General features: G+C 38.5%; 1 long non-coding RNA gene across 1 annotated transcript in view; it reads left to right on the forward strand.

The window, feature by feature from the left end:
- Positions 1–6,478: 6,478 nt before the first annotated feature.
- LOC127215880 (uncharacterized) overlaps positions 6,479–14,597 on the forward strand; it is a 56,073-nt gene continuing 47,954 nt past the window's right edge. The window contains exons 1-3 of the long non-coding RNA XR_007833989.1: positions 6,479–6,578; positions 9,597–9,683; positions 11,762–11,882. This is a non-coding gene — a long non-coding RNA (uncharacterized LOC127215880). The remainder of the gene's footprint in view (positions 6,579–9,596; positions 9,684–11,761; positions 11,883–14,597) is intronic.

Consider the following 14,597-nt stretch of genomic DNA (forward strand, 5'->3'; position numbering starts at 1 on the left):
GTGCATATTTATGTATATTCCTAATCTGTTGCCTTCACCCTTTCTGTTAGCCTCAATTGGTACACATTGCTTAGAAACGTTTTACCACAAAACAGTTAATTCCATCCCAGCATACTGTACCCATAGTTGTTAGGTAGTTTGTATCTCACTGGTTTAGTCAAAATACTGCTCTCTCTGTCACAGAAAAACAAAACAAAAACAAACAACAACAAAAAAGCGTAGAGAACAATTATTTCAGATACAACCTATGAACATTGCCCAAGCTATGACGAGATTCACCATTTTCACAATAGAAAGCAGAGATTTCTCCCAAGGATTAGCTGTTTCTAGGGAAAGTATTGAATAGCAGTACTAGTAAATCAGCAGGTATTGGTCAATGCTAATGTGAACATTGCGCCTCCCAATGTGGCCTCCCCAAGGATGTGGGAAATCTTACTCCTCATCTAAGGTTCCTTAGACCTTTCACTAAATGGTCCAATCCAAAGGTAATTAACCTAGTAAATTAGGTATGACTATGTGCAAAGTGAGAGGCTGAGGGGAGGGGAAGTCATTTGGACTGGGATTAGGGGATAGTGAAAGATTTGTAGAGGAAGTGTGAATATGACATTGAACAAACAGTTGTGATCTACATGTCAAGAAGTGGGAAGGCCATTTATAGCAGGGGGAAAGTTACACACGCCCTGCTTCCTGCTAGACTTCTCTCCAACTCAACCTACTTGTTCTTTGTTCTGCAGTGGAATTCGGAGATGCTTCCTCTCATAACATACAGAAGCTCCTTTAGATATTGTTGGATCGGTTCAGTAGGAAATCCATCTCACATTCTCCTTCCTAGTTTAGCATTGCAGCAGAAAGCTAAGAAGAAATATTGGGAAGTAGGAATTAATGACTACAGAAAGGCCCATCTAACCTCATTGTCAAGATCAATTGCACACATCTGAGTGTTGTCATGATTTGAATTTGAACTTAAAAAGTATTTCCAAATTCACTATTTTTTTTCATATTTATGGAACCGAAGTCATTATAAGTCCCTAGGAATTTTATTTACTTCTGATTCTTTTATAATATGCAATTACTGTATTAGCCTCACAAAATACTTAACTGTACTTTTTGGTTTTGTGAAACAAATTTAATTTTTTCTCTTGAGAGCCTTGATTGTATTTACTTGAAAAAAAGCAAACATACCCAGTGTATTTAATTTTAGCATCAGGCTTTGCAGATGAATGTTTCCATTACTTGGGTATGGGGCCAGCAGCACAGAAACCACACTGGACTCTCAACAGTGACACGCTCAGACAGCCTGCAGCTTTGGTTTCTAGTTTTGCTGCCAGGGCTGAGTTCACGTGGCCTGTGCCTGCTTCTGGATATGCCTATTGTCCAATTGTATGTATTGCTGCCAGTGAGACATGAACCATCTTACTTCCCACACTGTTTTGTAACAATCTGGAGTCTTTCTAGATGTCAATTGGTATTCCATGATTAAAGGGTTTGTTGGCTAATTTTAGGGGGATTTGAGAGTAATCACAGTGTGCTTTTGTATTTTTTATAGCACAGATTTCCTTTATGTGAACTTGGACACACCTACTCTGTCCTTCTAATTTCTTTCCTCTCTTCTGTGGAAATGCTTATTAAAATTTCCTGCAGATCAGCTATGGAAAAAGCAGTAAAGATCACCATCACTGCAGAGGGTGCCTATTGACCTGCTTTTGGGTGCTGGTTCTCTCATCCAGCCAGCAAATTCCTGGGTATCCCTGAGCTTTTAGCTTCTAAACCCCTTAAAAGATTGTTGACCCACAAGTAAAACACCTGCTGTTAAATCATTTCTAAAGTAAATTTCAGGGGCTTACTTATTATATGAAGAATTGCAGTTTTGCAAGATGGAAAACATTCTGTGCACAGATGCCTGCAGCAATGTGAATGAACAGAATGCTATGGAGCTACACAAATAAGTGGATTAAAATATAGAACATTAGGTTATATGTACTTTGCCATGTTTATTAAAATACAGGACTGTGTTTATGCACAAACTTGTATTTAAGTCTTGAAAAATGATTGCTGACTTGGAGGATATATTTTAGATGTGCAAGCTCACATTATTTTCCCTTTCATATTAGTATTACTGTGCATGTGTTTATATTTGTATGTGTTATTGTGTGTTTATATATGTGTAAACACACAGGTGTTTGTGCATCGAGATGCTGCCGTAGGTTGATGTTGGAGGTCTTCCTTGCCTTGACCACTCTCTTCTGTAGTTTTTGAAGCAGTGTCTCTCACTGGGCCTGGAGTTTATTGATTTGACTAGGCTGACTGCCTGATGAACTCTGTCTCCCAGATCCCTATAATTAGAGTCACAGGTATATGCAGTTGTGCCCTACTTTTACATGAATAATGGGGACCCTAACTTTGGTATTCATGATTATAGTGAGTACATTGCTAACTGAGCTATCTCTGCAGCCCCGCTTTATTAAAAATCATTATATAGATTTTTAAATAGACATTTTATCTCCATTGTGTAAAAATGCTATACTAAGGCACACACAAAATTATTTTGCTAGTTTTGATATTACATGCATGTTTTTTATGTTTAAATATATATTTTTTAAATATAAAAAAATATCCTGCAGAACAGATTTTGAAGTGTCTCTCCCACACACTGCCCGTATATGCAGATCCACAAAGTGTCATTGAAACTTGTTGCAGTGTTGCTTTCAATGATCAGCAGTTAACCAAACATGTTAAGTTATCTCCAGGGGATCAGAGGAACAGGTTGAGGTGATAACAGAGAGTAGGATAACAGGAGACAGATTTTTTTGTTTGTTTTGCATTTTTGTTTTGTTGTACTGTTTCTATATGTTTTTCTTTAGTCTAAACTCCTTTTGTGACCTTAAGAATAAAAAGCAAAAAGAAAAAAAAATCTTCCTTGTAAAAGATTACTTACTTAAAACTTTTGTGAGTACTAGCTTCTTCTGTCATCTATAAACTCACTTTGTTTAGAAAATACCAAGATTTGTAAATGACCATTTCCAAAATCAGTTGGTGAAATGCAGTAAAGGAGATCTAGTTGATAAAATTCCTATCTCACACTGTGCTCCCTGGTGTCATATACATGCTTCATAGCTGCTGCCAGTGCACTGCTCTTCCCTGCTTGGATGTTCATCATGGGTATAGGGAAGCGGTTGTATCTTACTGTGTCTGTGTCTTCCCACCTCCTTCAGTATAGACACAGAGGAGACACACATACACAGCTGTTCCCAAAGACTATGTTAATACTGGTTACTGTCAGATCATTTGGGGATTTCTCTTTGTTCTTATATAACTTACTGTATTTGTTCTTTGACAGAGTTCATACATATATAATATGAGTACATCCTCTAACCTTTCTAGATCCCCTTATAAGCACTTCACCCCTCTTTTCAAGTCCCTTTCTGCCATTCAAATTTTGTTTTGTGACTCAGAGTTTAACTGAGGTCAGTTATGTTCTCATGGGTGTATTAGTCAGGGTTCCCTAGAGTAACAGAACTTACAGAATATATACAACACACACACACACACACACACACACACACACACACGGTATTTATTTATTTATTAGAATGGCTTACAGGCTGTGGTTCACCTAGTCCAACAATGGTTGTCTACCAATGAAAGGTCCAAGAATTCAGTAGTTGTTCAGTCTAGGAGTTTGAATGTTCTCAGCTGGTCTTCAGTATATGCCAGAATCCCAAAGAAGTGGGCTCTAATACCAGTGAAGGAATAGACTTTCTAATGAGAGAGAGAGAAAAAATGAGAATGAATACTTCCTTCTTCCATGCCCCTTATATAGGCTGTCAGCAGAAGGTGACCCAGGTTAAAGGTGAATTTTCCCACCTTAAAAAAATCTAGATTAATTGTGTAACTTCTCATCTCAAAGATCTTAATTAGAATTGAGTCTTCCTACTTCAAATAATTAAGAAAAAAAAAATCCTTCACAGGTGTGTCCAACCATTTGAGTTTTAGATGATTTCCGGATGTAGTTAAATTGGCAACCAAGAATAGCCGTCACAATGGGTATGAAGCTTCGTTGTTCACTGAAGCCTGGTAGAACTGAAGATAATGGCTACCCTTCCAGAATCCATCAGTACCCAGTAGTTCAGTTGGGATGGCAGGGCTCCATGAACTTCTCCCTATCCACAATTGAGTATTAAGACCCAGTCTTGTGCAGGCCTATTGCAGTCAGCTGAAGTTTCTGTGATGTCATGATTATATTGCCTGTTGTGCTTACAAGATAGCATCTCAAAGGCCTTCTCCCCATCATTGAGCTATTAACATTCTTTCTGCCTCTTCTTAGATCTTCTCTGAGTCTTGGAGTCCTGTTTGGAGCTGAACATCAACTGTCACTTTTCTCAGCACACTGATCAGCCATGCATCTCTTTATATAGACAAGTTCATTCATTACATAGAGAAATTTCTCTGTTTTAGGCTGAGAATAGCATTTGCTGGGCCCTGAGCAGCTACTGAAATGAGTGTTAGCTTGTGAGAGAGCAATATGCTTTTTTAAAAATTATTTTATTCTTGAGATTATAATATAATTACATCATTTCTCCCTTACCTTTCCTTTCTCCAAACCCATCTACCCCTCCTTGTTCTTTTTCAAAGTTATAGCCTCTTTTAAATTAATTGTTGTTATATATAATGTGTTTATATTTATATGTACACACATATATGTATGTATGTATTATGTATGTATTTTTCTAAATACAACTTGCTCAGTAATCTTACTCCTATGCATGTTTTCAGAGCTGGTCTTTTGATATCAGGTAACCAAAATAACTTTAAAATATAGCTTAATTTTTAAATTTGTATCTGCCCTATGAAAAGATTTTAAATGATAATCATAAATACTAATTCTACTTCTTTTTTTTTTAAATCCACCAATTCATAGAAACTTCCTATTTTCTTTCACTGCCTACCTGAAATTTCTTAGATCAAAAGTGACCACAGAGTCCATCTCAGATTTCTTCCCTGAGGAGACAGAACAGGGCAGGTCACTACCCCCCCTTCCCCCCCCCTTTCTTTCATTGGCAGATACCAATCTTGTGTGGAATCCCATCCTCACATAAATAAAATATTTATGAGATGAACAAACACTAACTCAGAGCAGTGCAAGAAGTCCCATGACCACTCTGAAGCTGCTGACCTTTCAGACAGATGAGTGTAATGTGTTCTATCTTTTGGTCACAGATTGGGCTCTAATCTTCTAGAACAGATTTCTTAAGGTTCTAGTTAATGCCTCTGATTAGAAAGACAGACTATTACAGCTCAGATCATCTGTGTTTGTCATTGTATGGCAAGGTTGATGGTGGTTCCAGTTGTTAGACTGGGGTGATTGATGGGGTCATTAATCTACTTCCCCCTCTGAAGGATATCTTCAGTGAGTTTTTAATATTTTACCCTATTGCAGTTGTGCCAGATTCTTCTCATCTTGGCTCCTGCAGTAACGAAAGAGATTCCCTGCCTATGGAGTCCTCTCACAGTATCTCATCCATGTACAAGTATACAATAACCAAATTCATTTAGAGAGTGTATGTTTGTATGCGTGTAAATGTAGGGTGTGTATGTGAGTGCCTGTAGCACGTGTAGAGGCCAGAGGAAGTAATCAGGTGGTCTACTACATCATTCTCTACCTTGTTCCTTTAAGGCTGGGTTTTGGGGTCTCTTATTGAATCTGGAGCTACTGTAGTAGCCAACAAGCCCAGGTATTTCTCCTGACTCCAGCCCCAGACCTGTCTTTGTTCTCCATCATGCTGCAGTTGTAGGCACACCTGTATGCCCATGTCTAGTGCTTTACATGAGTGCTAGGATTCAGGTTCATGTGTGCAATATATTTTCTTACCCACTGAGCTAGTTCTTCAGCCTGATAGTCATGCTTTTAAACTATAAACTTGAATATGATTTTTGACTAAAAACATTTGTGACTTATTTTAGGTAGACACTGAAGAATTGAAGAAAGAAATTGAAGCCCCGTGTGCTGAATCTAGCAGTTAATTTCTTAAAATACAATCTCAACCCAAAGCCCCTTGCCTTTAACTGCATGTCAGTCTTCTGTTGTTCATCTCTATCTTCTTCCCAGAATGTAGAGCCTTCCCTCATTTTCTTGTAGTAATTGAAGTTCCAGAAGCCTTGTATTATTTGTAGCACTGACTGGACCAACCTCAATGGTATTCTTTCCTGATTGTCTGTCACTTTAAACCAGGCTTAAATATTAAATAACATTTTTTTCTCCAAGTTTTATTATTCTGAAGTGAAATAAATGAAGAGGAATATTGTATATCTCATTTTTTAAAGTCTCTGAGCAGGGCTTAGGGTTTTATTTTAGATTCTTAAATGACTCATAGTATAACAGATATCAATTTTATAGTGCTTCATATAATTTTTATTACTTTTCAGGTGCAATCATCTAATTAGTTTCTGTAAGCTACCTATCAATTCTTTCTATTTTAACACTTCCATTACATTTGCTTTCAGATAAAGATGAATGTCATGCATCATCCTATATGAAAGTTTTGGAAGTTAGAAGACAGACATAAGAGAAAAGACTAAAGGTGACGACACTTTTGCACTTTGTCTCTCTCAAATTTCGCAGAGTACCTTGTGGTTGTCCTGTATGTGAGATCTGTCTTGGGAAGTGGTAGGTCAATAATTTCTTAAATTCATGATACTTGCACTCTCCTGATGTCTGTAGTGGTTTCTGTTAAGCCGTACTTGCTGCTGCTTCTATGTCTTAAATCTCATGTGTATTAATTTTGTGTTGTGATAAAACATAATAATGAAGACAGCTTGTGTAAGAAAGAGTTAATTTTGTCTTATGGTTCCAGGTGTTTGGAGTCCATAACAGCAAGGTATAAGCAGTAGGCAGGTATGGAAGCTGGAGCAGGAAGTTGAGGGTTTACATCTTGGACCACAAGCATAGAGAAAGGGAGAGTGAAGAGAGAAGGGGGAGAGAATGAGAAGACACTGGGAATGGTAAGGCTTTGAAATCTCAGAGCCTGCTCCTGGTGATGTACATCCTCCAGCAAGGCCCACACCTCCTACACCTCCCCAAACAGTACTGGGTCCTACAGGGGGTCCCATTGTTCAAGTACTTGAGTCTTGAGGAAGGGGCCATTCTTATTCAAACTACCATACCCCATAAAACCTCCTTGAAGTTTCAGCTTCCACCTAAAAGCACTGGCTCCTCTCTCCCCCCCCCCCCACCTCTCTCTCCCTTTGCCTTTCTCTTTCCTCCTCCTTTTCCCTCTCCCTCTCCTCCCTGTGTCTGTCCCTCTCCCTGTCTTTCTCTCTCTCCTGTTCCTTCTCCCCCTCTCTCCCTCCCTCTCTCTCCTTCTGCCCCCCCCCCCACCTGAATCTCATGTTTGTTTGTATTCCTTTGTTTTACCACATAGCTTTCTTTTGTGAAGTGTCTATCTGCTGTGCCCCACCTAGGTTAAGGTTAAAAATCAAAGATCTTTCCTAATTTTTGTCTCCCACAACATTTAATATAGCCTTTAATAATGTTCATCAATATTCATTTAGCAACCTAAGAGTGTACTTGGATTTCTTCCCATCTTACCCTTTGGTGTTTATTCTCATGGATACTTCTGACCCATGTTCATGGCAGCTAGTTATTCTAGTGACGCTGCCCTAGCTGCTGTCTTAACCTAGGAAAATACTGAACATAGTGCAGTTAACAAGATACAGTCAGTCCCAACCTCAGAAATAATCTTTATCCCAGAATGGATATCTGATGTGTTGTTTGGAATACAGAAGGCATTTTCCACAAAAACAATGTTATAAATACTTAGTGTCTCAGCCAGCACTCGCAGGACTGTTTAACTCATAAGAACCAGTGCTGCTCCCCTCTAGGCTGCTGCCATCTATTAGGTCGTTTTGTGGAGAAGCTATACCTCTGTGACTGAAGGCTCTCGAGATGGATCATGGACTTTATGGTCTGAGCTGGAGCTCTGGGCTGGCTACTCTCTTTCCAGTGCAACTTGGCTTTGGGGACTGTGCCACCGACATTACCCTATAGGCTCCTAACACTCTAAACCAGTGGTTCTCAACTTGTGGGTCATGATCCCTTGGGGGGTCTCATATCAGATATCCTGCATATCAGATATTTACATTATGATTCATAATAGTAATAAAATTACAGTTATGAGGTAGTAGTGACATAACTTTATGACTGAGGGCTACCACACATGAGGAACTGTATTAAAGGGCCTCACCATTAGAAAGGTTGAGAACCATTTCTTTAAACCGAGGGAGAAGCACTCTGGCTCTCTGGTGGATTAGGATAGTCCCTCCCTTTGCTTGGGAGGGCCTTTTAAAGCAGATGTAGAGAGATAGTCTCTTTTACTATCCCTTTCTGCTCATGTACACATAGCATAATACATACATATGCATGCAAAATACATAAACATGGAAATTATTCTATCTATAGAGAAAACATATTAATAGATATTTGACATCACGTCAGGTTTTGTGAACAAGTGATTATCATTTCTACATGGGTATAATGATGCTTCTAGTGAAAAACATGTCACTGTGTGCATAAACAACCCTCAAGGTTGACAGCTTAGGTTGTCAGACTGTAAGAAAAATCACTTCATAAATTTAAGAGAATTTAATTTATTCAGTGATCATTAAGTGTTGCACCCATGAGTACCTGATTTACGCCTAATACTGTTATTGAAGCTAGAGGCTAGGGGGTGTGAATTAAAGATGCTAGAGAAAGTTTACTTTCCCCTAGGGACCTGAAATACAGGGATTAAGGTGTTAAAGAAACATCCTCAGTGAAAGTATCATTGCCATACAATAATTTACAGAGGAAATTAATGGTGGGTTTAGGATGCTCAGAATGGCATATTCTAAAGATAGTGGTAGAGGTTCACTGGGTTTCAGAAGAATGGAGGAGCTGCAACTAGAGTTAGGAAGGAAATGATAGTCTAGGAGATAGTCTGCCTGAATAGAGGGCTATAGGCAGGCAAGCTTTCACCTCTGTCTAGAACAGAATAGTTAGGTTATGCTGGGTACAACAATAGGTGGGAAATTAGTTAAGTGTTTCAGTCTTGGAAGTTCAGAAGTGTCACCCAGATTTCCTAAAACAGCAAGTCTCAGAATCTTATCTCAGAACTGTTACATAGTTTCTAGGGCATGGACTATCAACATATTTCTCTTTTAAAGCTTCCCCACTGGTTTTGATACTCAGCTAAGGTTGAAAACTCCTGAATTTGAAGTATTGGCCAAACTTAGGAGAGTCAAGAATGCCCTGCCAAGGAGATATGTCTCTCTCCCTCTGGCAGTGGGGAGCCAGGCCTCAGGGGTTTCTGTAATTGGTGGCATGATCAAATTGGAGTTTGCTAAAATAAACTGATTTTTCAAGTACATTTGAATGAAAGAAAAGTAAGAAACAGCTTGACTTAGAGTTTGTGGTAGTATGAGAAATGGAGAGGAGTCATATTTTAAAAGTGTATTTGGGTATGTGGGAGTTGGTGATTATTAGCCTTGACCCCAGTATAATTTGTATCATAAACTGATTTTACAACTTCATCCTCATTAATTTGATCTCTTTTCTCTTACAGCCTGGCAACTTCAGCAGTAATTTCAGCCAGTTTGCATTTACTGGAAGAAGTCCATTGTCTGTTCATGTACATGTCTAACTCATAATAGTAAGTGAGGTTATGTGTATGAGAAATATGACCTTTAACATAATCATTATGAAGCATTTGATAACTTCCCACATATGCAGTAATACAGCCTCAGTGCTGCAGGGTCATTCCAGGACTCAGAATCATGTGTATAAGGTAGTTAGTTGTTGGCATTACTGTTCTCCAGTGTTAAGTTGAAATTTGAAGCAATATTCTAAGTCATGTTGTGCATTTTAATGTTTTTGGTTAGTTAAATTGGGCAATCACTTACTTTCCTGGTAACAGATCTCTCTTTGCTTCCCAGTTTTAGCTGTCATATGATTTTCTCTCCACACATATCTGACTAGTACATCCCTTTGCTACAAACTTTCCAAAATTAGTGTTGGTTAATAATTGCATGTTCTCTGCATTAGTGAACCAGAATGAATTGCTCTGCTTTTGCCTTCTTCCTGGTCAGAGTATATCTTGGCAGTTCACTGAGTATTTCCTGTCATGTGTCAGAAGCAGCCATTAGCACCTATGCTGCATCAAATAGGTCTGAACTCTGGTACATGTTCATTGCCAATGAGGATAGTGAGGCATTAATAGCAGTATAATGTACTGGACTAGAGTTAATGTCATCAGTCTCTGAACTATTGTGCCTGTAATTTGAAGATTTAGAACAAAGTCACCTTTTTGTAAATATTTTCACAAAATTGCTTTCAAAAATGTTTTCAAGTTTCTGGGAAACTTTAGTGGTTTACAGGATAGAACACGCTGAAAGGTAGTTACTACAACTCTAACCCTTTTGTGTTCCCTTCATGTATATATGAATGAGGTGAGAAATTTGGGGCACCCTTTAAATTTTAAGGGCAGTGTTAGGACTCTAGTAGTGGTGATCCTGAGACATACCAGGGTCATATGGAAATTTACATAAAACTTTTACCTGATTAAGATTCAGTCTCCATTGGGTTACTGCCTGGCAAAGTAAAGGAGTAGAGCTATTTAGACCTCAGTCTTGAGTTCCTGAGTGATCTACCATACTAATCCATGGCAAAGAACACTCCCTGGTCCTGAGATGCTAATTCCATCCTGGCTCCTAATGTTAGCACTGCTTTGTGAGGTGTTGGGTTTTTCCGCCTGCCGCCACTGGTCTTGTCCCACCACCGCGCCAGCCCCAAATAATGCACACCGAGACTCTGTATTTGATATAATCTGTTGGCCCATTACTAGTTGCTTATCGGCTAGCTCTGTCTTAATTATTAACCCATTTCTATGTGTTTCCACGTGGTCTTACCGAGAGCGGAGGAATGGCGGTTCTGTTCTCTCTAGACTCTCCATCTTGACTCCCTCCTTACTCCTTCCTCTTTCCTTCTTGTCTCCTAGTCCCTCCTATCTTCCTTTCCTATTGGCCAACAGTGCTTTATTCATTAACTAGTATAAGAAACAAATATACATAATGGCATCTCCCATCACTGCTTTTTGGGTCAAGTGGGCCAGACCAGTTGACATGCAAGGGAGGAATAGATTTAGGAAGCAAACAAAACATGTAAGGCAGAGACTCACAGGTATGACACCTAGAGCCAGATTTGGTCCATAAATGTATTGTATTTGACCTACACCCTGGGTTTTGTTTTTGTTTTGTTTTCAAAATATCAGTTAGTTATTAAGTAGTGTTATTTTAACTGTTAACTAATTTAATGCATAAATCTAGATGGATTCTAATGAAAACTGGAAGATGAGTTCTGCACCTGGTCCTGTTCCCCCATGGACAGCTGTCATATCATCTGCAAATAGTGATACTTTGACTTCTTCCTTTCCAATTTGTACCCCTTTGATCTCCTTTAGTTGTCTTATTACTCTAGCTAGAACTTTGAGTATACATTGAATAGATAGAGAGTGAAGAGCCTTGTCTTATTCGTGATTTTAGTGGAATTGGTTTGAGTTTCTCTGCATTTAAGATGATGTTGGCTGTAGGCTACTGTGAATTGCCTTTATTATGTTTAGGTATGTCCCTTGTATTGCTGTCTCTCCAAGACTTTATCATGAAGGGGTATTGTATTTTGTCAAAGGCTTTGTCAGAATCTAAAGAGATGATCATGTGCTTTTTTTTCTTTCAGTTTGTTTATATGGTGGATTACATTGACAGTTTTCCATATGTTGAACCATCCCTGCATCTCTGGGATGAAGCCTGCTTGATCATAATGGACTATCTTTTTGATGTGTTCTTGGATTCAGTTTGTGAGTATTTTATTGATCAATTTTGCATTGATGTCCATGAGGGAAATTGATCTGTAATTCTCTTTCTTTATTGAATCTTTTGTAGTCTGGGTTTCAGGGTGACTGTGGCCTCAAAATGAATTTGTTTCTTCTGTTTCTATTGTGTGGAATAATTTGAGGAGCATTGGCATTAGCTCTTCTTTGAATTCTGTTGGAATTCTGCATTAAAACTATTTGGTCCTGGGCTTTTTTTTTTTTTTTTTTTTTTTTTTTTTTTTTTTGGTTGGGAGACTTTAAATGACTACTTCAGAGCTAGGACTACTTAAATTGTTTATCTGATCATGATTTAATGTTGGTAAGTGGTATCTATTGAGAAAATAGTTCATTTCTTTTAAATTTTCCAATTTTGTGCAATACAGGTTTTTTAAAGTATGACCTAATGATTCTTTTGATTTCCTTGGTGTGGTGTCTGTTATGTACCTCCCTTTTGTTTCTGATTTTTTGTTAATTTGGATATTCTTTCTTTATCTTTTAGTTTGTTTATCCTGTTGATTTTCTTAAAGAACCAACTCTGTTTCATTGATACTTTCTAATGTTCTTTTTGTTTCCATTTTATTGATTTCAGCCTTCAGTTTATTTCCTGCTGTCTATTCCTCTTAGGTATGTTTGCTTCTTCTTGTTCTAGAGCTTTCGGGTATGCTGTTAAGTTACTAGTATAAGATCTCTCCATTTTCTTTATGTCGACACTTAGTGCTATGACTTTTCCTCTGGGCACCACTTTCATTTGTGTCCCATAAGTTTGAGTGTGTTGTGCATTCATTTACATTGAAGTTTAGCAAGTCTTTAATTTATTTATTTATTTTGGCCTTAACCCAGTAGTCATTCAATAGAGAGCTGTTAAGTTTCAATGAATTTATAGGCCTTCTGTTGTTGATTTCTAGCTTTAATCCATGATGGCCTGATAGAGTACAGTTGGGTATTTCAACTTTCTTTTATCTGTTGAGCCTTGCTTTATGACTAAGTACATGGTAATTTTTGGAAAATGTTCCATGAGGTGCTGAGAAGAAGATATATATATATATATATATATATATATATATAAATATATATATATATATTTATATATATATATATATTGTGTTTGGGTGAAATATTCTATAGATACCTGTGTTAGGCCTATTGTTGATTATGTTCTTACACTGGGTTTGGGGTGATTATAGATCTAGGTGCCAATCTGAATTTGTCTTTGTTGGATGGTTATTTTGCTCCTTGGTTTCTGTTTCCTCTTTGGTCTTCTGGCCCTTGTGGCATGGATTTCTGGCAGCTTGCATGGTCTCTGGTTCATCAGACCATCTGTGTTAGAATTGGAGGCTGAACTTCTGGTGGCTAGTATGGCCTTTGGTTCAGCAGGGTCCTCTGCCCATGGGGGCAGGATACTGTGATGAGGAGGGAAGTGGAGATTGGGGATAATTGGGGGGCAGGGGCACTGAGAGAGTGGAGGAGGTTGTTCATTGTGTTCTCTGGTCCAGCAGGGAGTTTCTACCTGAGTTTGCCTATCTGTTTTTCTGGCTGGTGTGATCTGTTTTTCTGACTGATGTGGCCTGCACCTGTTCCTCTAACTGGTGCAGTCTGCAGCTGTTCTGACCTGCACCTGGGCAGTGAATATCCACCCAAGGTGGGGGACTGGGGCATGTCTTGAGGATCTGAACTGAGGGCATGAGAGGTTTCTGAGGGCAGATGCAAGAGTTACATTTGTTGCTATACTGTGATGAGTCAAAACACAATTCAGAAAAGCAATGTCAGATTGCTCACATGATTTCTTACCAATGTTTTTGTTTGTTTTAAGTGCCCAGTTGGGTTTTCTGGGAACTCAAATCAAGTAGTTGCTGTACTGTGGTTCCCATGTTTTATATGTTTATTTTGTAGAGTTCTTTGGCTCTGTGATATCAGTGATTTTAAATTAGAATTCAAGAACTAAAAGGTATCATTCTTACACATTTTACAATGAAGGAGCTGAAGTCCCAAGAAGCCTTGATTTATCTGTTTTGTTCTCACTGATGGGAGTTGGAAGAGGTGCAGGGCTTCCTGACTGCCAACTTAGTGATCTTTACAGTAGACTCTTCAGGTTTATTTTCTCCAACATGATTTTATGTGTAGGATCCATAATTCATTGCATTGGGGCCAGTTGTCAAATTACAAGTTTGTATTTAATCTCCTGGAGCTGGAGCGGCTTGTGAGATTAAAACCAGATAATGCATAGAATATGGGTGGCAAGAAGCATGATGAAATATCCTTGATCAGGGTCCAGTTCTGTCTTGTAAGAGGAACTATATTGTTTGCTTGCTGTTTTCTGGGACTAATTCTGACTTCTGGAAGGTTCTTCCTGCCCATTATTTCATAAGACCTTGCTCATGCAGACAGACAGTAGGGGATCTGTGCTTCATTGGGCTTTGTTTTCAAAAGATTTTAGCAGCATCTTTTCACAGTGTTACCATTTATTAACTGGGAAGCAGGGTCTTAAAACATGTTCTGTGACTGCACATCACAGCTGCCTTTCTTTCTGTCTTCATTCTGATTATCTCTGGCTACTTCAGTAGTTGCCATTCATTTGCTTATATCAGCAACTCTGGGAAGATATTGTGGCTTTATTTTGGGGTTTTGGTATTAATTACTGCTATGATAAATAGCCTCCAAAATTCACAAGAGTTAAATCCAATTCAGGTTTACTGCATTCAT

This window comes from Phodopus roborovskii, unplaced genomic scaffold, assembly GCF_943737965.1.
Source record: "Phodopus roborovskii unplaced genomic scaffold, PHOROB, whole genome shotgun sequence".
NCBI lineage: Eukaryota > Metazoa > Chordata > Mammalia > Rodentia > Cricetidae > Phodopus > Phodopus roborovskii.